The 26,199-nt window shown below is 35.6% G+C and overlaps 1 protein-coding gene across 10 annotated transcripts in view; it reads right to left on the bottom strand.

Moving 5' to 3' along the window:
• Positions 1-26,199, bottom strand: part of ZNF438 (zinc finger protein 438) — a 178,762-nt gene that overhangs the window by 102,002 nt on the left and 50,561 nt on the right. For 6 of the 10 annotated variants that reach the window (XM_032349365.1, XM_032349363.1, XM_032349364.1 and 3 more), the window contains one exon: positions 1,524-1,601. The exons of the other annotated variants lie outside the window; for them this stretch is intronic. The gene's annotated coding sequence lies outside the window, so the exon portion shown is untranslated. The remainder of the gene's footprint in view (positions 1-1,523; positions 1,602-26,199) is intronic. 10 annotated transcript variants of the gene reach the window in all.

The raw sequence follows: 26,199 nt of genomic DNA, 5'->3' as shown, positions 1-26,199 counted from the left end.
CAGCACAGGAGATGTGATTTCACTCTCAGAGCTACAATTTCTCTACAAAACGGTGTCATGCATGATGACTTCCTGTAGTTCAAGTAGCACTGATACTTACAAGTTAAATAGTCTTGGGAGGACTTGCTGAGAACCGAACCACTATTTATAACATGTTTTTGTAGGAAAATGTCTTCTGCATTCCAAACAACAGAATTAGATATGAACTTTTGGAATCCAGTTTATTTCACAGATTAAGAACTGACTGTATCTTGTTAATTACACTATGGTTAGTATTTTCCTAGGATAAAATGGCAGTGTGGAGGCTTGCCAGAAGTGTGTACCAGGAATGAAAAGTTGCATGAATATGGACCATATGTGGCTATAAGGATGAAAGACAGAAAGGATGATGAAAAAAAAATCCAGGCACATTACTAATTTATTAAGCAAGTATTTACTGAGCACTATTGAGGCTATGTTGAATGCTGAGAAAGACCAAAATTACTCAGACAAGAAGTTTGATTCTATAGTCCTTACAACCTAAGATGTAAGATAAGTAAACACAAATAATAAAGCTGCCTGGTAAAATGTGCTATGATAGTGATAAAAACAAAATACTGGATAAAGTCAGCAGAGAGAGCTAGTGTTTTATCTGGAGCAATCAAGGAAAGCTCCACAGATGACCGTGCACCTGGGCTGAGCCTTCAGGGTTTGCACAAGATTTCAACAAGCACAGTCAGGGCGAAGAAGAGAACATCACAGAAAAAAACAAGAAATACAGAACACATCAAGCCACAGAAGCATGAAAAATGATGAGAATTCAGAGAAGAGGAAAGAGTCCAGTTGGCTAAGCTGAGGCATATTTTTAGGAACTGGGTAGAGGGCTTTGAATACCAGGCAATGAAACATGGAATTTATCCAGTGGTGAGTGGGGAGCCATTAAAGTATTTTAAAAGTATTAGAGTTCTATATGCCGATCTATCTAGCAGTGGAATACAGGATAGAGGAAGAGTAAATGGAGACAGAAGACCATTAGAGGTAATTATATTAGTTGAAGGTGGTTAAGATGACCTTTCAAAGCTAAGTTTTTGATTAAAGGTTCAAGTACTAGTTCATTACTAAGTATCTCCCTCCAATAATCATAAACATATAAATCATTTAGAAAAGCCATACAAAACCTCAAAAAAACTGAAAAACATAATATTAGCTATAATGGAAAAACCACCTTTAAAAATATTAAGTTTGGCATATCATCAGGACCTGATGACTACACTTACTGCAAAATAAAGGAGGATTCTGAGGTGTTAATCACATTTTAAAAAAATAATACCAAGAGTTTAAACATTACATTTTTAATAAGCTATGAAACTTACTAGGAAATCATCTTTCTACTATTTTCCAAGACCAATGATGCAATATATAATGTGACTCCAAGATATTCTGAGAAATTTGACAGTTGAAAAAGTGTCAAAGGTACTGGACTTAATTCTTTACATGTTAAATCAATCTTAAGCTGGCGTTAAAAAGGATACGAGCAGACTTACTTGAAGTGATCTGACTTAGCAAGTATCTTCAAAACTTCAAATTTTTAGTACTGGATGAAACACAGCGTTCATCTTTATCTGAAAAAAATGTAATGGAAGTAATGAAATTGAAAGAATTGATAGGTAGTTTATAGAAGCCAATTATATGATTACAACTTAAAGACCATTAAAGAGTTATATAAAGTCCTATAAAACTGACATTACTTAGACTATGTATAATTTAAGAATGTAAGACAAAAATCTCAAGCTATGCCCAAAGGCTTCTAAAATAGGAGATATATTTCTTTCATATATTTTTATGTCAATTTCCTCAAAATTCTGAAAAATATATTATTAGATATTCAAGCCTGATTCACACTGAATTCTTTCATTTAGCCAATAATCAAACCCTCTTCAGTTCTAATATCATGGAGAGCAGGGAAAGATGAAGTTGCGTAAGAGACAGTTCTGTCCTCAAGAAACCCACACACTACAGAAGGAGACAAACATGAAAAACTCCATATCAAGGCAGATAATAATAAGCGTGCAAGTGGTACAAGGTATATGGGATTGTGGAGAAGGTTAATTACTATAGGGAATATGTGGGAAGGTTGTATTACAGACTGAATTGCAACTTGGAAGTTTATGTAGTAACTCCTTGATCTCCAGTACCTCAGAACATGACTTATTTGAAGACAGGACTCTTAGGAAGGTAATTAAGTTAAAATCGGGCTGCTAAAGTGGGTCCTAATACAATCTGACTGGTGTCTTATAAGAAGAGATTAGGACACAGAGAAAGGCACCAGGGATGTGCACACACAGCAGAAAGACCATGTGAGGACACAGCAAGAAGATGTTCATCTACAAGCCAAGAGAAAAGCCTCAGAAGAAATCAAACTTGTGGACACCTTTATCTTAGATGTCTAGTTTCTAAAACAGCAAATACATTTCTGTTGAATCATGCAGTCTGTAGTTTTTTGTTTTGCCTAACATACTCTGTAAAGGTAATAATCAGATAAAGGTAAGGGTTGGAAACAACATTCTAAGAAACAAAAATTATTTTAGGCAAACGGGCCAACATGTACAGTGTGAAATAAATCACTAATCTTCCATAATATGAGTATAGCTTGGGGACAAGGAAGAGAAAAGTGAGAATGGAGGTGAAGGGGAGGAGAGAGGGAAGAAAAGACAGGGACCGAGAGGCCAACAGATAGATAAGGACTAGAATTTGGAGTTCAGATCAAATTGTAAAAGGGGCTGAATGCTGTATTTAGTATATGAGCTTTTATTTTAGACATAAAAGGAAGCATCAGTGGTTTTTCATGTTTGAATTTGTATTTTTGGAATGATGGCTCTAGTTTTGGAATACGAGTTACTATGAAAAGATCCCCAAGGCAGTGAGACCTGTTTTGCTACTGCCATAGTCAAAATAAGAAACCAGGGCAATTGTAATGGAAATTAAAAGTTAAAAATTCACTGAAGATGTGCTTGAAAACGAAAACCAGAATAACCACTCCATCACTTATGCATGACTGAGAACTGGAACAACTAACACCATTCAGTTATAGTTACAAATGCACAGTGTCTTGGCCCTCAACAGGCCTTTCTTCTCAATCACAACCATATATTGTGTGTATCAACTATTACCTTAAAAAAAAATCAACCAATCCAAAGACTTGCCCCACTTCTAATATCTGACCCTAGAACTTCAGAGCTCAACCTATAATCAGTAAAAACCTTAAACTCATTTCCTCAAAGGAGGCACCACTTCAGAATCATCTGTGTGGTCTCTCCTGCTACAGCAAAGTCGATAACAGTCTGCCTATCCCCTAAAAGGTGTATTTATTTGAGAAGGGGGTTTCCACAAAAGATGGATGTCCATCAGTGAAGTCAAGGAAGAAGAGAAAAAGGAGGGAGAGCCCTGTCCTACCTTTTAAGGGCAGAAGGAAAATTAAGCGCTTAACAGTCACTGATGACCTTAGAAAGAAATTTCAGGAAGGCAATAGAAGAAAGCAAAAACTTCCAGTAAGGACAAGTGACATTAACTAGCAAATTTATTCTTTTAAGAAGGCTGGCATAGTTTAAAAGTGAAGGTGAATCTTTAATAAGGATGTTTGCTGGGGCACTTGTGTGGCTCAGTGGATTAAGCCTCTGCCTTCGGTTCAGGTCATGACCCCAGGGTCCGGAAATCTAGCCCCACATCGGGCTCTCTGCTCAGCAGGGAGCCTGCTTCCCCTTCTCTCTCTGCCTATTTGTGATCTCTCTCTGTCTCTCTCTCTGTTAAATAAATAAATAAAATCTTTAAAAAACAAACAAGGATTTTTGCTGTTGTTACTGCTTTGTTTTCCATTTTTAATGTTAGTAGAAGAAGGACATGGAGAAGAAGAGTGGCAAATACAAGAGAAAAAGGGAATAAAACTCTGGTAGAGTTAGCCTGGTTAAAGAGAGAAGACAGTTTCTTCCCTATGATTAGAAATGAAGGAAAGGATGGGTGATAAATATAAAGAAAAACTGTTGTGTATAAGGAGGTAAAGTTGAGGTAGTTAAGATCCAATGGCAAGACCATCTATTAACATAGAGAGGTTCAAAGAGGGAGGGGAAGAAGGATAAAAACAGAGACAGTATATGAATGAAGGAATATTAGAATTTAAGAATTTAAGAGAGAAAAAAAAATTGCCAGAGGAGTAAGGAAAAGAGAGGGCTTTCAGTATTTGAGATCTATGAAAGCTTCTGGTTGACAGAGATGAGCAAGTTAAAAAATAACGAGTTCTGAGTATCAGAAATTCAAAAACATGAATTAAGAAGAGATTATAAATCACATAGTGTGGGGTGGAGAGGACAGTTCCGGGTCTGATGCCGACATAACTGAGGAAGTTGGAGCAATGTCCTCTAAATCAACCAATACCAAGACTTAGAAAGGGGAGGTGGCAGTGTTAAGAGAGAAGGAACTGATGCACAAAGGTGGCACACTAATGACTGAATTGACAGTGGACAGCAAAGGAACACATCAACTGTCCTTTAAATCTAAAATTAGATCCATTGAGGGGTACCTGAGTCACTCAGTCAGTTAAGCGTCTGCCTTCAGCTCAGGTAGTGATTCCAGGGTCCTACAATCAAGCCCCATGTTGGGCTCCCTGCTCAGCAGGGAATCTGCTTCTCCCTCTCCCTCTGCCCCTCACTCCACTCATGCTCGCTTTCTCACTCTCTTTCATAAATAAATAAAATCTTAAAAAATTTTAAAAAATAAATTTAGATCTATCGATAGGTGACTGGATAAAGATGATGTACTACACACACTCACACACACACAGGAGTATTACTCAGGCATAAAAAATTAAATGTTGCCATTGGATGGATCTAGGAGTTATTGCTAAGTGAAATAAGCCAATGAGAAAAAGAAAAATACCACATGATTTCACTCACAGGTGGAATTTAAAAACAAAAACAGAAAAAAAGGAGACAAGTTGGAGTGCCTGGGTGGGTCAGTCATTTAAGTATCTGACTCTTGGTCTCTGCTCAAGTCTTGATCTCAGGGTTGTAAGTTCAAGCCCAGTGTTGGGCTGCATGCTGGGTGTGGAGAAAAGGGAAATGGAGAGGGGAAGGAAAAGAAAGGGAAAGGGAGGGAAAGGGAGGGAAAGGGAAAGGGAAGAGAAAGGGAAAGGAAAGGAAAGGAAAGGAAAGGGAAGGAAAGGAAAGGAAAACAGAAGGAAAAATGAGACAAGCAAATAAAAACAAAAAACCAAGAAACCAGACTCTAAAATACAGAGAACAAACAGATAGTTACGAGATGGGAGGTGGGTGGAGCAATGAGAGGTGAAATAGGTAAAGTGCATTAAGAGCAGAAATATCTTGATGAATACTGAATAATGTATGGAAGTGCTGGATCATATTGTACACCTGGAACTAATTTAACACTGTACATTAAATATCTAGAATTAGAAAAATTCAATACATTTTCTTCAAATGGCCATGAAAAAAACCCCAAAAAACAAACAAACAAACAAAAAACCCACAAAACAAATGGGGGACTGTCCATAAAAGCCAAGTTTAAATTTCTAAGGAGGACGGGGAAGAAGAGTTCCAGGGAAAGATCAAAGTTATAAAACTTTTTCAAAATAGAGCAGAGGATCCAGATGACATGAGGAACTGGAAGTAGGCCAGTAGTGGAACTGTGGGTTCCATGAGAATAAGACAGGTCTGACTCCTTGGAAAAAAGAACATGATTAAGAGTAGGGCTTCGCCCAGGATGACAGGTGACAAAACACCACTCGTTCTCTTTCTGCTTTATCTGTTTGGTGAGATAGGGTAAAAGATGGGCCACATATGTCACCAATCTCTCACTCCCTCTTAGACCTTGCCAGCCCAAAACTATATATATTCTCTTCTCATTCGTATAGCAAACTCAACAGGGCAAGTCAAGTCAATCCAATTTGAATATGCAGGAAGACTCCACAGAGACCTAAGCACACTCTTTTATCCAGTTTCTCCAAAATAAAGTTGGTATTTTTTATTCTGAGCTATGTCTACTTCTCAAAGGGTTCAGAAATTGGAAGAAGGAATAGATGGTGTATTTAATTGGCCTACTCAAACTCCAACAAAAGGTATGTAAACTGAATAAATGGAAATCAATCTGAAGGAAATTATATGGAAAGTGAGTTTAGTGTAGAACTTGTTTCAATTCATTCCATCTAATCTTTTCTTTTAATTTCTTTTCTTTTAATTAATAAATGGTTATTATTGTATTTTATTTCGTTAGCTTTTTAAAAATTCCAATATAGTTAACATATAGTGTTGTATTAGATTCAGGTATACAATATAGTTTTCTGCAGTGGCTGCACCAGTTTGCTTTCTCACCAACAGTGCACAAGGGTTCCTTTTTCTATATATTATTGCCAACATATGTTATTTTTTGTTTTTGATTTTAGTCATTAGGGCCAGTGTGAGTTGATATCTCAAAGTAGTTCTGATGTACATTTGATAATGAGTTATGTTGAGCATGTTTTCAAGTTTCTTTTGGATATCTTCCTTGGAGAAATGTCTGTTCTTGTCTTCTGCCCATTCTTTAACTGTATTACTTGTTTTTTCGGTGTTGAGTTGTATTAAGTCCTTTATATATTTTGGATACTAACTCTCCATCAGTTATGACAATTGTGAATACCTCTTCCCATTCAGTGGGTTGCCTTTTAGTTTAATTGATTGTTTCCTTCACTGTGCAGAAGATTTTTATTTTGACATAGTCCCAATAGTTAATTTTTTTGTTTTTATTTCCCCTGTTTTAGGAGACATATCTGAGAAATGTTCCACGGTCAATGGAGACATCACTGCCTATGCTCTCTTCTAGGACTTTATAGTTTCAGGTCTCACTTTTAGTTCTTTCACCTATTTTGAATTTTTTGTGTGTGTGGTGTAAGAAAATGGTCCAGTTTCATTCTTTTGCTGACCAGTTTTCTGAATATAATTTGTTGAAGAAATTATTTTTTTCGCACTGGATATTCTTTCCTGCTTTGTTAAAGACTGACCATATAGTTGTGGGTTTATTTCTGGGTTTTCTATTCTGTTCCATTTATCTATGTGTTTATTTTTGTGCCATTACCATACTGTTTTGATAACAACACCTTTGTAATCTAACTTGAATTCTGGAATTGTGATACCTTCAGCTTTGCTTTTATTTTTCAAGGCTGCTTTCATTCTTCTGGGCCTTTGTGGTTCTATATAGATTTTAGGATTGTTTCTGTTAGCTTTTTGTTCAAATACCTTTGTACTTTGTTAAAGCAATTATCCTAGACATTACAAATACTTCCTTGAGTTACTACCTTTTAACCACTTCATATACAAGACAAAAATATTGGTTTTACTCCATTTACACTTTTCTGCCCTTTGTTCTATTGTTTTATTTTATTTCTACATATGTTTTAAGCCTGAAAGATACTGTTATTGCTTTAAATAGGCAAAAAAATTTTCTATTTACTCACATATTTATGCTTTTCATTTTTTCCAAAGTTCTATGGTCCCAACTGGGATCATTTTTCTTCAGACTGAATACCTTCCTTTAGCATTATTGTACTCTGGTGCTACCTGTAATAAAGTCTCCCATCTTTTGTCTAAAAATATCTTTATTTTGCCTTCATTTAAAAAATACTTTTACTGGACATGAAGTTTTTTTGGCAATATTTTTCCTTTCTGTGCTTAAATTTTAAAGATGTCATTCCACTGTGTTCTAATTTTAAAAATTTCTATAGAACAGTTTGCCATAAATCTTATCATTGCTCTTTTGAAGTTACTGTGGTTTCTTCCCTTGGGTTATTTTAAGATTTTCAATCTGGTTTCTTCAAGTTTCATTATGTTGTACCTACGTGTGGTTTTCTTTATATTAATCTTGCCTGAGGTCCAAAAGATTTCTGTATTGCTTGACTCTGTAGATTGCTATCTTTCATCAGCTTGGAAAATCTTTGGTTATTATCCTTTCAAGTATTGTTTTTGCTTCTTTTCATCTCCTATGACTCCAATTATATGTATATTAAATGAAATGACAGTCCATATATCTCTTATCCTATATTGTTCTTTACATTCTTTTTTTCCCTGTGATTCAGCTTGTACATTTTCCCACTGAACTCTGAGATTACTAATTCTAGTTTATTTTTTGCTGTGTCTACTTTACTATTAAAATCAAATCTTAATTTCAGATATTGTATTTTTTAGCTCTAGAGTATTTTTTTATATATCTCAACTTTCTGTTATTGTTCTTTGTCTTTTCCTCCATATTTAACCACTTCCTTTATTTCCTTTAATATATTTATAACTGATAAAATCCTTGTCTGATTAACTCCTACTTAGAGTGTCATTGATGTATCTAAGTATACTTTTACTTCTTCCTTGGATTGATTTTTCCTTTTTATATCTTATATAACTTTTTAGTGTATTCTTAATACTGTGAATGTGACAAACATAAAACTGCAGTGGATATTTTTTCCCATATAGGACCCATCTTTTCCATTATTAGACAAGTAGAGTGAGGAAACGATCTCTTCAATCTAATCCGTTTACTTCTGGTATAAAATGTCTCAAATGTTGGAAGTCTGACCATTCTAAGACTACCATGCTTTTAGAAAGGTCAGGTAAAGCCAGAATTCCACCTCTGCCCAGGTACCATATCCATGCATAAAGATATCTTAGACCCTCTAAAGCAATTCACCCATGAGCTAAATACTATATAGTGATCTCATTCAATGCAACATGGAACAGAAAAATCACCCAGCTAAGATAGACCTTAACTGCCAATCCACAGAATCATAAGCTATATAAAACAATTATTGTTTTAAATCACTAAGTATTGGGGCAAGTTATTATGTAATAACAGATCATCACAACAATGACTTTTGTAATTTATTTAAGTTATTACAGGGGCCACTATGTCCTGTCACCACCTTCTAGAACCCAACTGGAAGCAAAAGCCTAAAGTTAGATATTATTCAGAAGTAATGTACAAAGATAATTACAAGGTGAAATTATTCTTCGAAGATAAAAAAAAAAAGCCAACATTCTCTGGAATATTATAAAATAAACAATTTTCTAAACATAAACTTCAACTAAGTTATTGCAATTAACATTTTCTTCTTACTAAATGAACTATTGTACATATATAATCAAGCCAAACGATTCATGCTCAGGTTATCCGTTAGTTAATTTAACAAATGGTTATTTAGATACTTTCTCATGATTAGAGCAAGAGCAGAATTACAAATATAAAATCAAATACTGGTAGTGGTCTAAAGCAGTGATTTTAAAATATAAAATGAAGAAATACTGCTATATTAAAATAAATTATGAAATACAGAACAGGTAATAGCTGTTACTAAAGTGATAATATATACACACACCCACACAGACACATATACATGCATGTATGTATATGTAATTGTGTAAGTATGTATGTGTGCACTCAAATCTTTACTTAAATGGAGGAGTGCCCTATGCCAGTATGTTTACTACAGCCTTATTACAGCTAAAAACTAATTTAAATATATATTAACAGGAAAATAAGGGAATAGAGAAAAGAAAGAAGTCTTTAATTTTTTATTCTATATAGTCTATACTTCATATATGAATTGAATTGTTAGAAATGCTTTACAACACCTATGTATCAGTTTTGAAAATTTATAATGGACACCACACTATTCCAAGTTTAGTGTCTATGGCCATGTTATACTGTCTTCAGAGCCTGAATGATCCCTTGGTCTAAACACTAGAGAACAGCCAGAATGATTTCTCAGGGAGAATCATAACCCATCAGCACATATTTCTCCAGGTTACCCCTATTCATATACAGTAGACAGTCTATTCTGATACTTTTCCTCCTCAGGCTCCCCAGCATCCCCAGAGGATGCCAACCGTACTCTCAATCTAGCTATTAAAGCAAATGGCTCCATATCTAATCCGTAACTGAGAATTACTACATTCTAGATACTTGCCAGGGAGTAAAATGCTAAACTTAACCATTACTCAGTTCTTACAAAAAAGTTTCTGCGGAACTGCTGCATATCTATTGGTACACCCATTCATTTTTCTAAAACCGCATGTCTGGACTAAGACATATCACCAAAGAGCAGCATTCTTGGCTTTGTCCTTTTTCTACTCTCCTTCTTATTCACCCGGCATTACCATTCACGCAGTATTCAGTGAAGTGCCTTTGATGTTAAGCCACTAGACTGTACTGAAGGAAGCTTTAAGAGAAACAGTTGTAGAAAAGAGTCTTCAGTTATTTACTACACGGATGCTCTTGATGGCAGAGTTGAATATGCTGCACTATGAATAAAATGATACATTTTTCTTTGAGTTATAATTATTAGGTTTCTCCTAAAATGCTGATAAATGTTGATCTTGTGAACACTAGTAAAAACTTCTCATCTTAGAATGGTCTCTTTAGAAAATTCAGAGTAAAATTCGTGACCCCTTCAAGGAAATATAGGGGCTTTTATGAGATGCATTGTGTGTCCTGCCCTTGGTCCATTTGTCCCATTTTTATCACCTCTATTATTTTTACAATACTAGGTACAATTAATATACCATAAAATTCACTTGTTATAAGTATATAGTTCAGTGTTTTAGTCAATTTACAGAGGTGTGTAATCATCGCCAAAATCAAATCTCAAAACATTCCCTTAACTCCTCAATATCCCCTTAAGTCCACATGCAATAACCCCTCCTGCCATCCCCCAAAACTCCTCTGATTGGCTCTATCTAGATATTTCATTCTTTTGAATTTGGCATCTTTCACTTAGCATAATATTTTTGAGGTTCATCCATATTATAGCATATATCAGTATTTTCATTTATCAATTACTGAAGAGTATTCTAATATATGGACATACCATGTTTTGTTTATCCATTTATTAGTTGGACATTTGAATTGTTTCTCATTTTTGTCTATGATGAAAAAAGGTACTATGAACAATTGCAAACAAGTCTTTGGGTAGATATTTTTTCATTTGTCTTGGGTAGATTCTGAGAAGTAAAATTGCTGGGTTTTATGGTATGATAGTTAATTTTACGTGTCAACCTGATTGGGCACAATGCCCAGATATTTGGTCAAACATTATACTGAAGAGTGTTTTTGCATGAAATTTACATTTAAATTGGTAGACTTTGAGTAAAGCAGATTGGCCTCCATTTTGTAGGTGGGTCTCATCCAATTAGTGGGAGGCCTGAATAGAACAAAAGGCTAACCTCTCAAATGGAGAGGAAATTCCCCAAAAGACTGCCTTCACACTTCATCTGCAACATCAGCTCTTCCTAGTTTTCCAGCAGACTAGCTTTGAACTCAAACTGCAATTATTTGTTGAGTCCTCAGCCTGTCAAGCTCCCCTATCACATTCTGGACCCACCAAACCTCCACAGTTACATGAACTAATTCCTTAAAATAAATCTCTCCCTATACATAGACAAATCCTATTGAGTATTTCTCTGGAAACCTGACTAATGCATATGTTAGGTTGGTTTCATTTTTATTTTAATTTAATTTTATTTATTCATTTAAAAGATTTTATTTATTTATTTGACAGAGAGAGACACAGAGAGAGAGGGAACACAAGCAGGGAGAGTAAGAGAGGGAGAAGCAGGCTTCCTGCTGAGCAGGGAGCCTGATGAAGGGCTTGATCCCAGGACCCTGGGACCATGCCCTGAGCCTAAGGCAGATCCTTAATAACTGAGCCACCCAGGCTCCCCATGTTGGTTAATTTTTAAAGAAATGGTTAAACTGTCTTCCAAGGTGGGTATACCATTCTATATTCCCACCAACAACGTATGGGCCTTCCTATTTCCCCACATCCTAGATAGGAGATATTATGTATCTTTTTTGACAAGAGGCCTTACCAGTGGGCATGGAGTAGTATCTTACTGTGTTTTTAATGTGGGTTTTCCTAATAACTAATGACGATGAGCACATTTTCAGGTGCTTACTAGTCATTTAAGTCTTTTTTTATGAAATGCCTTTTCAGTTCTTTTGCTTATTTTTTAACTGGGTTGTCTGTCTTCTCATCATTCATCTGTTGGAGTTCTTTATATGTTCTGGAAACCGTTCTTGGTATGATCAGATATGATCTGCAAGTATTTTCTCTGTGGCTTGTCTTTTCAGTTTTTTAACAGTGTCTTTTGAGGCAAGTTTGCAATTTTAATGAAGTCAAATTTATCCCTTTTTTTCTCTATGTCTCGTGCTTTTGGTGTTATATCTACTAACTCTTTGCCCAATCCAAGGTCATGAAGTTTCTTCTATGCTTTCTTTCAGATTTTTATAGTTTTAGCTCTTACATTTAGGTTCATAATTAATTTTGAGCTAATTTTTTGTACCATTGTTTTTGTGAGAAAGTACATTTTTTCACATATGGATGCCAGTTTTTTCAGAACCATGTGTTTAAAAGATGACCCTTTGTTTACTGAATAGTCTTTAGCAGCTTTTAAAAAAATAAAAAAGAAAAAAAAAAATCAATGAACCAAAAATGTAAGGGTTTATTCTCGGACTCTCAATTCCACTCTATTGATCTGCAAGTTTATCATCATGCCAATGATATACTGTCTTGGTTACCGTCACCTGATATTGAATTTTTAATCTGGGAAGTAACAAAGTCCTCCAACTTTGTTATTTTATTCATTTATTTAAAACATTATTTTATTTTATGTGTACTAATGAATACTATCTTCAATTCTTTCTGAGGGAAGACAGATATAATATAAAAACAAAATAGAGTATATTTTAAGGATGTTTTTAAAAAAGTATACTCCTCTTAAGATCTGAAAGAGGGGTACCTGGGTGGCTCAGTGGGTTAAGCCTCTGCCTTCAGCTTGGGTCATGATCTCAGGGTCCTGGGATCAAGTCCCACATTGGGCTCCAAGCTCAGCAGGGAGCCTGCTTCCCCCCCTCTCTCTGTCTGCCTCTCTGCCTATTTGTGATCTCTCTCCCTATGTCAAATAAATAAATAATTAAAATCTTAAAAAAAAAAAGATCTGAAAGTGACAAGCACTAATGCATTTTCCTAGGAATAATTATGGTATTAAGTCTCCTGCAACAAACACCCACATCCACACTAATCAAATGCTTACTAAGTTATTAGGCATGATGCAGAGTTAAGCACTAAAGATACAAAGACAAGACACAGTCCCTAACTTGGCACAAAAATAGAGAATGATGGTATAGTGAATTATAGCAACAATTGAAAGAAACAGGGGTAGGAAGGGAAAGGTATATTAATTTCATCCAACAGATTTACCTTACTTCATATAATCTTGTTTCTGAAAAAAAAAAAATGGCTTAAGATTTTTGGTATTTTTTTTAAACAAAGTGAGTTTGAAAGCACCAGAGACTACTACTTACAAAAGCTTAGAGTAAGAAATTATTTTTATAGAGTTTCTCTCAACTAGTAAGGTCTTTTACTTCACTCCTTATTTTTAAGAAACTTATAATTTTTACCAAAAAAATTTACACTAAGGAAAAAATTCAAATAAAACAGAAATATGTATAGTAGAAAGTGTAAGCCCCATTTTACCTTCAATCCATCCTTCTCCTCTCCCCAGAAATAACTTCTGTTATGCTTGGTCAACTCCTGTTTGTTCAGAGCTATATAAAATGCAGAGAGTAAGAACTCTTGAAATCCTCACACCAATCTCAAATCTTGTTTTATAAAGGAGCCTCTTTCCCACTCACACAATACCAGAACAGCTAGCAAGACTAAGCATTATTATTCTTTTTCCTTCTATATCCCATCCTATACTCTAGAAAAGGTAGAGATTAAGAGAAAAATGGACATAAGCAACAGACCTAAATTGTGTGTGTATGTGTCATGTCTATGTGTGTCTGTCTGTGTCTGTGTGTATAACCTTCATAGTAATGATTCCTGAAACTTGTTCTACAGGAGATTTTAACAGGTATTCTTAAAAAAGGAAAGAAGGAAGCTAAAAGGAAGGAAAGAAGAAGGGCAGAAAGGAAGGCAAGCAGGCAAGCAGTGGGCATTTCCAAAGTTAAATATATTTGGGAAATACTGGCTTAAATGAAATATCAATATTCACTGAGATGCTCCTACCTTTCATAAAATTAGCTGACCACCAAACTCTTTAATCATAGATCACTTTGCGATGCCCTGAAAGACTGAGGCAAAAATACAATGTGGGAAATAACCATTGGTTATAGTTTCCATTCATCATCACACTGGCAGCAACAAGTGAACAAATAAGGATATGGAGAGATGTGCATGCAGTCACAAAAATGTGCTAAGGCCAAAAGACTAAACAGTAAAGTCAGGCAACTGTCTTAAAATTCTATCTTTACTATGTTAAAGAAACTGATTTCATTTCTTTGTTGTATTGTTTTTCCTTTGTTTATGAAATAAAAGAATAAAACTAGAGATAAAAGCTTGGCTCTAAAATTAAATGGATTAAAGTATTTGCTTTTCTTTTTTTTTTAAGATTTTATTTATTTATTTGACAGACAGAGATCACAAGTATGCAGAGAGGCAGGCAGAGAGAGAGAGAGAGAGGAGGAAGCAGGCTCCCCACAGAGCAGAGAGCACCATGTGGTGTTCGATCCCAGGACCCTGGAATCACAACCTGAGCCAAAGGCAGAGGCTTTAATCCACTGAGCCACCCAGGTGCCCCTAAAGTGTTTGCTTTTAATAGTGAGTAGTAACAAGTAAATACAATCAAAGGGTTTCAATGTAAATTCTAGCCATACTTTAATTTGCTTCACAAAACTGATTTGTTTGGGATAGTATTACAGTATTTGCTTTATTGTAGAAGAATCTTTAAGAGGTTAATAAAAAATTGCTGGGAGGTTGTATTTTTACAAAGTTACTATAGCTACCTATATCTGTGCAACAAAAAAACAGTAAATTTGGATCTATCTCCTTATAAATCAGACTTCAAATCAAGGTATAAATCAGCAGTGAAATCTCTTAAAAACTTGCCACTGAGATTGGATGAAGCCTTTAACACCAAAGTATAATCACGAATGATAACTTTTCAATATATATCCTGTCTTCCCACTGAAATTTTAATTAGGGAAAACTTTTTATTGAAGTGGATCCTTACGATAACTAACAGAGTTGTATGTCCTTAGTGGAAGCTATTCTGAAATTGTACTTCACTAAAAAATAAGGAATAAATAGATCACCAATGGAGAAAAGGCTCCATCATATACTTCAGCTTTTTTGTTTTTGTTGTTTCTTCATTGCTGTTGGGAACAGGAAGTGTGATAACTAACACCAGTATTTATAAATGTAAAACAGCCTCATTCCTTTATAGTTAAAACCCAACTATTTGTCTAATACCCAATTCACACTTCCTTTATGAAATCTCGCACACTCTCTAGTTAAAGTCAAAATGATATTTCCTTCCACTAAGCTACATGAGTCTCATTCAGGCCGCTCACTTAGCACATCCCCATATTTAATGTACCATAAGTTGCTGTTCAACTTGACTAGTGTATGTATTCTATTCACTGAAATGTCTAAAAGACTTCAGATTTATTTAGTAAGTATTTGTTGATGACTGACATTACTATTCAGTGCTTTACGATGGTCTTAGAAATAGAGAGTCCTTGGGAGAAAATGTAAGTGTTTTTCCATTATGAGAACAGTGAACAGGCTTATCAGTTTTAGGAGATGTTAACAGACTATCTATAATTTAAGTAACTTATAACTAAATCTCATTGTTTTCTATGACACAGCAGTGGTGTGGTTAGACCAGCCAGGAGTACAATACTTTTATGGACTTGGGCACAAAATGCTTTGAGAGAATTAACTGTTTAATAACAAAGGACTTCGAACAAGATCTTTCATTAGAGACTAACAAAAAGGGTGAGAGAAACATTAGACATACACATAATAATGCATATACAGAACAAGTAAGGATCCACAGACGTAATCTGCCAGTTTAATTCACTCATTCAAAAAACCATTATTGAAAGCCCATGGCGCGGCAGGCTCTGTTTTTCGTTTAGGGGAACTGAAGGTGAATGAGAAACATCAACCTTTCCTGTTAGCTCTCTAAGGCAAATCCAAACACAATCAATCTAAAAATTCATCTACCCACCTCTGTGTAAAACCGTATTACACATGGTTAAGATGCATAAAGAGTATTTTATCTCACTGTTTTAAGCAATACAAATAGTTTTTCAGCCTAAACACCAGCAAGCTTAAATTATCCTAGAAGCTCCTTCCAAGAGATGTTGTTTCATTTCTAGTCTGTCCCCAAACCCTAAGGTTCCCAAGTTGTTGAATGAAGACACAGAGATGTGCTATTAGCAACACAAGCAAACTGACCCCAGAGCCCTGTCTAAAGAAACACTCCTTACCTAACAATGAGGGCAGTGCTAGCCCAGGGACCCCCTGCCCCTATCAGTTCACCAGCAGCTGCTGACATAGTCTTAGGCTTCACAGGAGCACAGCATTTTCTTCTAAAACTTAAGGGGAAAGGCAAAAATAGAAAACCTTTTGGCAACCACGAAAATGTATATTTAAAAAATTGTGGAATAAAAATGAGCTGCTATATACTTTTAAAACCAGAGCAAAAGGAGAAAATTACAAGTACCAGTAGCCTCCCTATGCACAACTACAACCTGAACAGAACCGAAGCAGAAATGTGGCAGTTTCAGTTAAGCAGCTTTGCATTTGAGGGAACTTAAAATGATCTAGCAATTAAGCAAGCTGAAAGTAACATGGTAGAGACAAATTTTACTTTTAGAATCAGAACCCATTTTTCAAGTGTGTTAAGAAGAAAGAACGCAATCTTTAACAGATGGGTGGGCTTTCATTTAACTAGAAATTCACTAAACCAGGAATCAGGAGATTTTAAAACCTACACAGTTAACTGGACAACATACTTGGATACTAAATTTGATTTTTAAAACTAGTAGGTTATGCTCTGTTCTTGTGTTAAATCACAGGGATTTCTTCTGGGATTGTAAAGGAATGAGCATGTAGCCTATCTCACGAAGGAAGGAGAGATTTCTAGCCTTTTAAAACAGGAGGTTCGCCTACATGATCACCTGGGACAAACTTGGCCAGAGCAAGCAGGCTAGAAGGTTATAGGAGCCTGGGAATGTTTAACATCAAGAAAGAAATTACAGCTCAGTAAGATCAGAGGGAATTACACAGGAAATGTGAACAGTAACCCTTTCATATCTCCACACCCCCTCCTACTGCCTGTGATAAATGGACTCCTGCAGCCATCCAGCCATGTGAATACACAGACCAACAGCAGAGGGGGACTGGGAAAAAGGAAAGAAGCCATTTTATAAACACACACACACACACACACACACACACACACACACACACACTCTCTCTCTCTCTCTCAGCCCAGCCAAAATTCATGCCATGCTAAAATCATGTTGCTCCAGAAAACTGCCTTTAGCCTTTCTAATTGCCACGTATGCACTGTATCAAAGCCTTATCCAACGGAGCCTTAAGTAAAAATTCCAAAGAAACTTGAAGAATCAGGCAGGGGTGGGGGGACAGAATAGTTGGCAGACGCATCACAAGTAGGGAAACGTGGCTCCTCTGAAGCTGACCAAACAAATAGGTCTCCACCCTGGCTTATGTTTAAACATCTTGTTCCTAGTCAGTCTGTAGGGAAAACATTCTTTCCACAATAAATAATACGCAACCAAATCAGAAATTCTTACTCCATCCTTTATCTGCTCTATGTAGAAGTTCTTCAGTATTACAAACCAGAAGCTCAGAGAAGTCAACTAATTTTGAATTCTATTTAAAAAGTTTAGGTGGAGTCAAGGCAAATTAAATATTTCTTGTTTCTAATCTGGAAAAACAAACCTGCGATCCTAGACTCCTCTTGAGACCCCTGGCTTGGGATCTCAAGAAAACAAGCTATTCTTACACAACTGCCTTCCTTTCAGAAAAGAGGAAATATTTAGTCTCCATAGACAGGTTAGTTTAAAAGAGATTAATTAAAAACAAACAAACAAACAAACAAACAAACCCTATCCATGGTCCTCAGACAGTGAGGGCATGGGTGGGGCAGAAAAATAAATAAAGAAAAAAGTGATATTTCCAATGGGCTAAGCTTAAAATATGGAATGGAATTTCACAGATCACTTTGAAATAAGGTTTAACTTTTTTCATTGGTATAACTTCGGGATAGAGGTGGCCTGCCACAAAGACTAGGTTAAGAAATAAATGAAAGTAAACAGAGATGACAAAGCAAACCACAGGTAAAAGTCAAAAGCTTTTTAGAACTATCCAGAAAAGGAATAATAAAACCAAAGGATTTTATTTCTTCCAGCAAAGTGCCTCCTCCAAAGTACATGTATCTTCTTCAGGAAACAGCCTATACCAGTAGTGTTTTTGTATAATAAATGCACATCAGTCAAATGGCAAATGAGATTTAAACTGCAGACTTCCTAGTTGCCTTAAACAACTGATTTCTTACAGCTCCCGGAGAGGCAATCTGGTAACTCTTCAATAAGTTAAAGGTGCTTGTTCTTTCCATGGACTCTGAGTTTATGGTAACCTTTATGTTAGGAGAAGCATTAGGGGGATGACAGGGAGCAAAATAATAAACAAATTCTGAATAAAAAACCAGACAACTAAGGGGGCTTTCACACAAAGATCAGTTCCCCATTAAATGAGGACCCTGAAGGGCACCAAATAGAAACTCAGTGTAACCACCTCCCCATCTGGAAACAAGAACTTACTCTTAGCACTTCTTAACCACCATTCACCCAAGTCTTGTTCTGATAAACATAAACACTTCATATCCCCAATGAATGTTGTTTGGGATCTCAAAATAATTTAAGTATTATAACCAAAAAGAAACCACAGCAAGATAATTTGATTGTTTTTTTCAAACAATGTTGCACTACAACAGAATTACACTTTTTTAAATACACAGATGTTAATTTATATTTGCTTACTTTTATCTTGAAGACAAAAGATCAAAAAAATGTCTGTGAACATGAATGTATAATGACAATGAAATGAAGATTACTGGGACCTTCAGCATATCTCCTCTTTTGAGTTACTGTCAATGATCTTTTCAGTTCTTAAACTGGGCCTAAAGAAATGCTGACTGATACATATTAGGCCTTCGATATTTGTTAAATGATTCAGCAGTAAGGCCGCTTCTTCTATTTGTAAAATAAGAGAGCCCTAATATAGTACTCTCTTGCAAGTAATAAAAGATAGAAGCAACAATGAGGTTAAATCTTCAGTACAGAGGCAATATAGTTAAAAGAGGCAAACTGTAGACAGCCTTGACAAGAGTTATGATAATAAAAACAGACTATCACCTAATATTTGCACATTTGTACAGTACTTCCCAATATATAAAACATTTTATATAATTTCAACCCTACAACTTTATAAAGTATATGTTATTATCATTTGATTCAAACAGCAGAAAGTGGCTTTTTCGAGATCACCCAGCTAGTTAAATAGCAGAGATGAGATTCAAATCTTTCTAAAAAGCTATCTCATTCATTAAAGGCTTTATTTTGTCATGAAATTCTGAAAATTTCCTCCAAACTCCAAAATCAGAGAAGACATAATAAACACAAACTTTTTTTCCCTTTCAATCCACTCACTATCACTCCCTTTCTACCAATTCCCATTTAAAAATAAAAAAAATTGTCCAAGCTCCCACTGCAGCAGCCTCTCTCTGTTCCTCATACCAGAATGACTAAGGGCACAGAAAGAAGCATCTTCTAAAAACAAACCTCCTGTCACTTAGGTCTTGTAACCTACAACTTTCCCCAAAATAAGGATATCGTCACAGGCAAGGACTTTTAAAACCATTAACTAGTGAGGAATGTCTGGGGTTGTCTGTTCTTTACTGAGAATGAGTCAAATATGACAAAAATTACCTCTGCATTCCTAAAAGGTGAGCAGGAGTTCCCCTCACATTTCCCTCCTTCTGGCTTAGCAAAAACACCCCCTCTGGGGACTTGGTAGTGGAAGGCTGACTGCACAAGAGTAACAAACTAACAGAACTAAAAGTTATTTTCTTACCAACTCGTACAGAATATTCCTCATGTTTATTTCTGAAGCCTTATTAAAGACTGATAAACTACTGGCATTAGTAATTTAATGTAAATGTGAGGTATAATGAAGGTAAAAATGTATTCCTACAAAACCAACTATTTTTACTCACTTCTGAAGCTTATTATAAAGATTATTAAGCTAAATTATATAAAAAATGCTAAATATCTCATCTAGCACAGAGTAACTACTCAATAAATGTCAGCTATAATTAGTAACATTGAAGAATTAAAAAACTGAAGAATTAAAAGAATTAAAAAACTGAAGAACTAAAACCAAAACATGACAGAAGGCCATATTTAAAATGAACAAGCAAACAATATATTCCGCGGGTTGTTTTTTTAAAATCTACGCAAAACATAAATATCCGTTCTATGTATACAAACACATGCCTATAAATATTCAAAAAAACTTTTTGGATGAATGAATGACAAAATGATGACCTCTGGGAGGATGGGGGGTGGTCAAAGGGAACTTTGATAGGTAATAAAATTAATTTTTTAAAAAGCAAAATAGAAAATATCTTTACATAAAATCTTATCTTCATTCCTATAGTTGATTTCAGTAGTACATGAAAAGTTTACTTCTATTTTTAGGAAATGTATCCAAACGATGTCTGAAACCTCATTTTCTTTAGGATTACCATCTAAGTTTTATATTACATACTGCTTTCAATAATCTTCCTAATGATACTCCTAATTGGTATATTAAAAATACCAGCTGGTACACAAAAAATATATTTATTAAGTTTTAGAACTCAATGTATTTAATCAAGGGGCAAGGAGTCTTTCAAAGTCCAGGAAGCCATAAATCAAAACAGTTTTACATAAAAAGATTACCTTTTCTCTTTAAATTTTCTGTTTACATTTAATAAACTACAGACAGAAAGTCAAGTCCTTGATTCTTTTTAAAGCCAAAGGGTTGCCTATTTAAAATCATCATAACAATCTCAAATGTCTTGAGTGCTGCTCTAATTAAAAATCTTTCTTTCTAGGTTCTTCTTAACTTGTAATTCTTTTCTGTGCCATACCAATGCTGGTTTTAAAATTCTAACTTTCCTTCTAGTTTACAACCATAACTTTGACTTTTTCATCCCATTCTTTTTTCTTTCAGATCATCTAGATTTGAGCCCATAAACTGTGGGCAAACTGGGTCACAAAAGCTCTTATTAACTCCCTCAGTGCAGCAAATAGTGGGCCTCCTGTGGTTTAGGCACGGAGGTAACCCACATGCACCACAGACCCAGCCAGCCTGGGCCCTTCAATTTACAAATCCAGCTTATAAATTAAAGGCCTCCACTGCTGTAAAAAAGAGACCGACATTTCAATAGATGAACACTAGAGAAAGTAGCCTCTTCCTTGTCCAGGAGACACTGGGCTTAATAGGAAATCCCCATCTCAAAGAGCTGTGGGATTCAGGAATTGTGGGAAGCTATGCAATCTCTTTAGATATATTCAAAATTCAAGAAAGCCCCTTTCTGTAAATTAATGGGGAACAGTATTTGATCAAAAGGTATTTTTCTATAATTTCAAATAAAGTATTCTAGTTATCATTTGTAGCTGCCACAGGGCAATTCCAACAATAATAATAATAATAATAATATACAGCTTTATTTCTAGAAAATAAGCAGCACATGTACTGACATTTTTTTTTCTCCTAGATGCTCAGCTGTGGACTCATTAATATTAAGCTGCTGGACCTACAAAAATGTACAATGGTTCCCCCAGTAGTCAACTCTCTTAATTTTAGACAGCTTAACTTCACATAGTAGTTAAGAACATCAGCTTTGGAAACTAGGCCTAGATCTACTTCATAATAATTGTCATCGGTCAAGTTACTCAGGTGCTCTGTGCCTCAGTTTCTAGGTTAATACTAATACCTACCTTATAGGACGACTGTTAGGATTACTTAACTGGTTATACATAAAGCACCAGAACTGTGCCTGACACAGAGTAAAACACTGTGAAATTTTTTTGGCTGTTATTATTATCCCTAACATCAGAAAAGTATAGCTCTTAGAAAAAAAAAAGAACCTTTAGCACAGCTCACTACAACCATTAAAGAAATAGGTTCTTTGAGACTGTTTAGTTCTATTAGAACACATGGAAAGCTCCCTGCATCATTCTCTTCTGTGCATTCTAATGATTTATTCCCTCCTGTATGTCTCCATGTACCCTGGGCTCTACTTACCCATTTACTCATCTCCTTCTGGACTATAAACGTCTTAAGAACAGGGATTCTATCTAACCTTGTAGTCTCAACATCTAGCACAGAGCCTTGCATAGAGCAAATGCTCTACAAAAACAATGAAACATAGTCTTAGCAATTTAACCTTGAAATTCCATGGCCATGACATTAATTCCTTTGTGAAAAAGCTGTGTTTTGCAACTCTTTACCCAGGTAGTCCAGCAGAAGGTGAATAACCTTCTGTATGATAATGACATACAGTACCCTTCTATGTATAGGCTGAAGAGAAGAGGAATCCTGTGTCCCACAGAAGAGTCTAGAATTCTGGTTGTTACTACCAATAACAAAGGTCTTCCTCTACCAAAAAAAAATGTACTAACCATTTATCCATCTGCCTTACTCACGTTAGGTTCTTAAGGACAGAAACCACTGAATGTTGACCTCCACATCCCTAGATGGGCCTACCATACAACGGCCCTTCATAAAAGCCTATCGCCTGCATTTTTTATCCAAGCTTCTAACTTATTTGTATTTTACTTGCTTTATTCATGACATGTCTTTATTTACTAGAATAAAACACTTTTCTGAAATGAAACAATTCTCCTTTTTCCCCAGAAGCTCTTGGTAGAGAGAGAAATGAAAGTCCGCAAAGTGATGACTAGAGAAGAGAAGCAACTAATGTCTGCTTGCATGATCTTTTCCGTGCTGTCCCAGATGAAGCCTTTGTCAGTGGCTCAGCCTCCAGAACCGAGCCAGAACAAAGCCTTTCTTCAAAAAAGAATCATCCTTTGACTGCTGTATAGATTTTATCAGTCAGCACTGTTTCCTCGCTCTCTTACCATTGTGACATGTTCATTATTTCAAAATTCTATCTGCCCACCCTGCTTGTGACCATGTCCAGCTTAGCTTATGACAAAAAGCCAGCTTGGGAAGCATCCTCTCGCTGATGTTGTGAAACATGAATTCAGTGCCAGCGGCCTTTTGACCACTCAGCGGCCTTTTGACCACTTTTGATTTCAGCTCATCAATGAAAGACCTTCAGTGTGACCTTTAGTCTCATGTCTGACTATTATCACCCAGTGGGCCCAAGTCCCAGCACCCTCAATCTCAAGACAAGCACATATCCTAGAATCACCTTCTGGGAGTCTAGATAAATATCTTTCCACATTTTCTCAAGGAAAAGGAGTGATTTCACATTCCTCTAAGTCATTCTATGAGAAGACTACTTCCACGTGTTATAACTGGGATCTCCAGCACAGCATGTGTCATTTACCTAATATTAGGTCAGAACATAAACACACAAGTCATATATGATCCCTTCTTCTAACTCTCTGCACTCAAAGCAATCAGATAAGTGATTTATTCCTCTTGACTCTGCAAGATGAAATTAAGCTGATTTCTTTGCTTAATGAAATTAAAAATAAAACTGCTGTCAAATGGAAACTTTTTTGCTATCCTTGGGGTCCTGGCCAGTCATGGAATTTTAAAGTTAGAAAGGATCTGAGAGAGTCATCTTCCTCATTTCATAGATGTAGCCTGAGGCCCAGAAAAGCTGAGTGTTTTGCCATGGTCACAAAGAAAAACAGAGAACTAAAGCTGGGGGGGAAAGGCCTTCCTGCCTCCTCAGCCCTTATGCCATCCACATACCACACTAAGATGAGTCTCTTGGCAAGAGACTTCACTATAACCCGCAATCCCGGAGAGGCGGTTCTCAGCTTCACTTCACTCCCTACATCTTGGTAGTCCAGCCACATAATTACCTGCTTTAAAAATAGATAGATGGATAGATAGATAGATAGGTAGATAGATATGGATATCTATCTATATATATATATGACAAAATGGAAGTCTTGTCATTCATTCATATATATGTATACATGAATGAAAATAATTAAAATAACTCTAAAAATAACTTTGCAACATCACTATTTTCTTAAAGATATTACCCTTAGCAACTGCCACAGGCTTCTTCTTCCACACTGTTTCCAAGATAAGACTGAGTGCTAAGCCCCTACTTCCCTAAATAGTCTTTAAGCATAATGTGAAAAAAATGGGAAAGCCCCATATTCAAGCTTCCTTATTATAGAAAGGGAATGGAGCTGGTACCCTCTCATGACAAGGAATGTTCAAGATAGGCTAACAGTTTAATAGAGACTCAAAGCACTGAAAGGACAGCTTCTCTCACGATGCTAACATTAATGAGAATGTGACTGCATGCCCTGTGTTACTTACATGGTAATGACAGGGACATCTCAGAAACAAGCTGTCTAGTAAATAACTGGAGATATTCCCAAAAATTGAAAAAATAAGAACCAAATTAAATGAAGATAAATTTTAAATCAAAGAACAAGAAGTCCAAAACACAATGGAAACAAAAAAGAATTTAAAACAGAAATCTTCAAACAAGATCAATGAAGTAAAACCAACTAGATCAATTCTGACAATAAATTTAAATGATTTAAAATATCCTTAAAAGAAAAGGTTCTCACTAGGTTAAAAAATAAAATCTAGCTATACTCTACTTTTAGGAAATATCTAAAAGACATGACAAAGAAAGAGCAAATATAATAAGTATAAAGACATATAAGGAAATATAAACTAAGGTAGCAATATTCATGTCAGCTAAAATACAAAGCACATAGCATATTATTCTGACAAAAGTATAATTATCAATTGAGATGTTGAAAGCAAATAATACATTAACACACATTCTAAACCAAAAGCTGATACAAATATAAGGAAAAATTAATAAATTAATGTTTTATATCTTTAAGCCTCTGACAGACTAGACAAAAAAATTATAGAAAAGTTGGTAACAGATAAATAATTCTAGCTGAAACTGTACCTCAAATTTTGAGTTTTGACTTTTCCCAGGATAACAACATAACACTGAAAAATTGGTAACAGTAACACTGAACTCTCAAGATGCCGAGCAGGCACAGCTCCCAGTCAGCCACACAATCATGAGGGTAAATGACCAATAGGCTTAAAACACATACAACCATTCTGTTTTTCACTTTCAATAGAGCATTCAATTTATTACATGAGATATTCAACATTTTATTATAACACAGTCTTTATGTTAGAGGATTTTGCCCAGAAGGCTAATATAAATGTCACACATGTTTAAGGTAGGCTGAGCTAACTATGATGTTTGGTAGCTTAGATGTACTAAATGCATTGTCAATTTAAGATACTTTCAATGTACAATGGGTTTATCAGGATATAGCCCCACTGTAAGTTGAAGAAAACCTGTATATCAATTTAATAATAATTAGTACGTAAAGTTTAAAAGTAACTTAAACTTTGAGAAACACTCTCTTAAACAATTATTTTAATTGAGACTGCCCCCTAAAATATACTGGATATATCCAAAAGTACACAGAGAAAAATAGAATTCTTAAATGCTTTCCTTTGAATTAGTGTACAAACTTTCTGCTATAACAAAGAGATTCAGGGGCGCCTAGGTAGCACAGTCAGTTAAGTGTCCAACTCTTGGTTTTGGTTCAGGTTGTGATCTCAGGGTCACATGAAATCAAGCCTTGTGTGGGGCTCTGTGCTCAGCGCAATGTCTGCTTGAGAATCTCTCTCCTTTTCCCACTGCCTCTCCTGCTCGTGCTCACTTTCTCTCTAAAATACATAAATCTTTGAAAAAAAATTAAAAAAATACAGTAGCTCGTTAGAAATTCTTCTTTCTCATGTTATAATATTGGGTGACATGGAAAGGTATGCTGTACAAGATCACCATGGACCTACACTGGCTCTATTATCCTTTACAGGACCTCCAGCTCTGGACCTAAGATGGTTGCTACACCTGATATAACATGCCAGCCAAGCAGAAAGGGAAAAGAGAAAGTCTAGGACATGTGGCTTGTTTTGAAGGGGTTTACCTTATACAATCATCTTTCAACTATTATTAGCCATAAAGTCATACCCTGCTGCAAGAAAAGCAGAACAATGTAGTTTCTAGG

This window comes from Mustela erminea, chromosome 6, assembly GCF_009829155.1.
Source record: "Mustela erminea isolate mMusErm1 chromosome 6, mMusErm1.Pri, whole genome shotgun sequence".
NCBI classification, from domain to species: Eukaryota; Metazoa; Chordata; class Mammalia; order Carnivora; family Mustelidae; genus Mustela; species Mustela erminea.
Note: the sequence above shows the minus strand (reverse complement) of the source record. Positions and strands in the feature narration are given on the sequence as shown.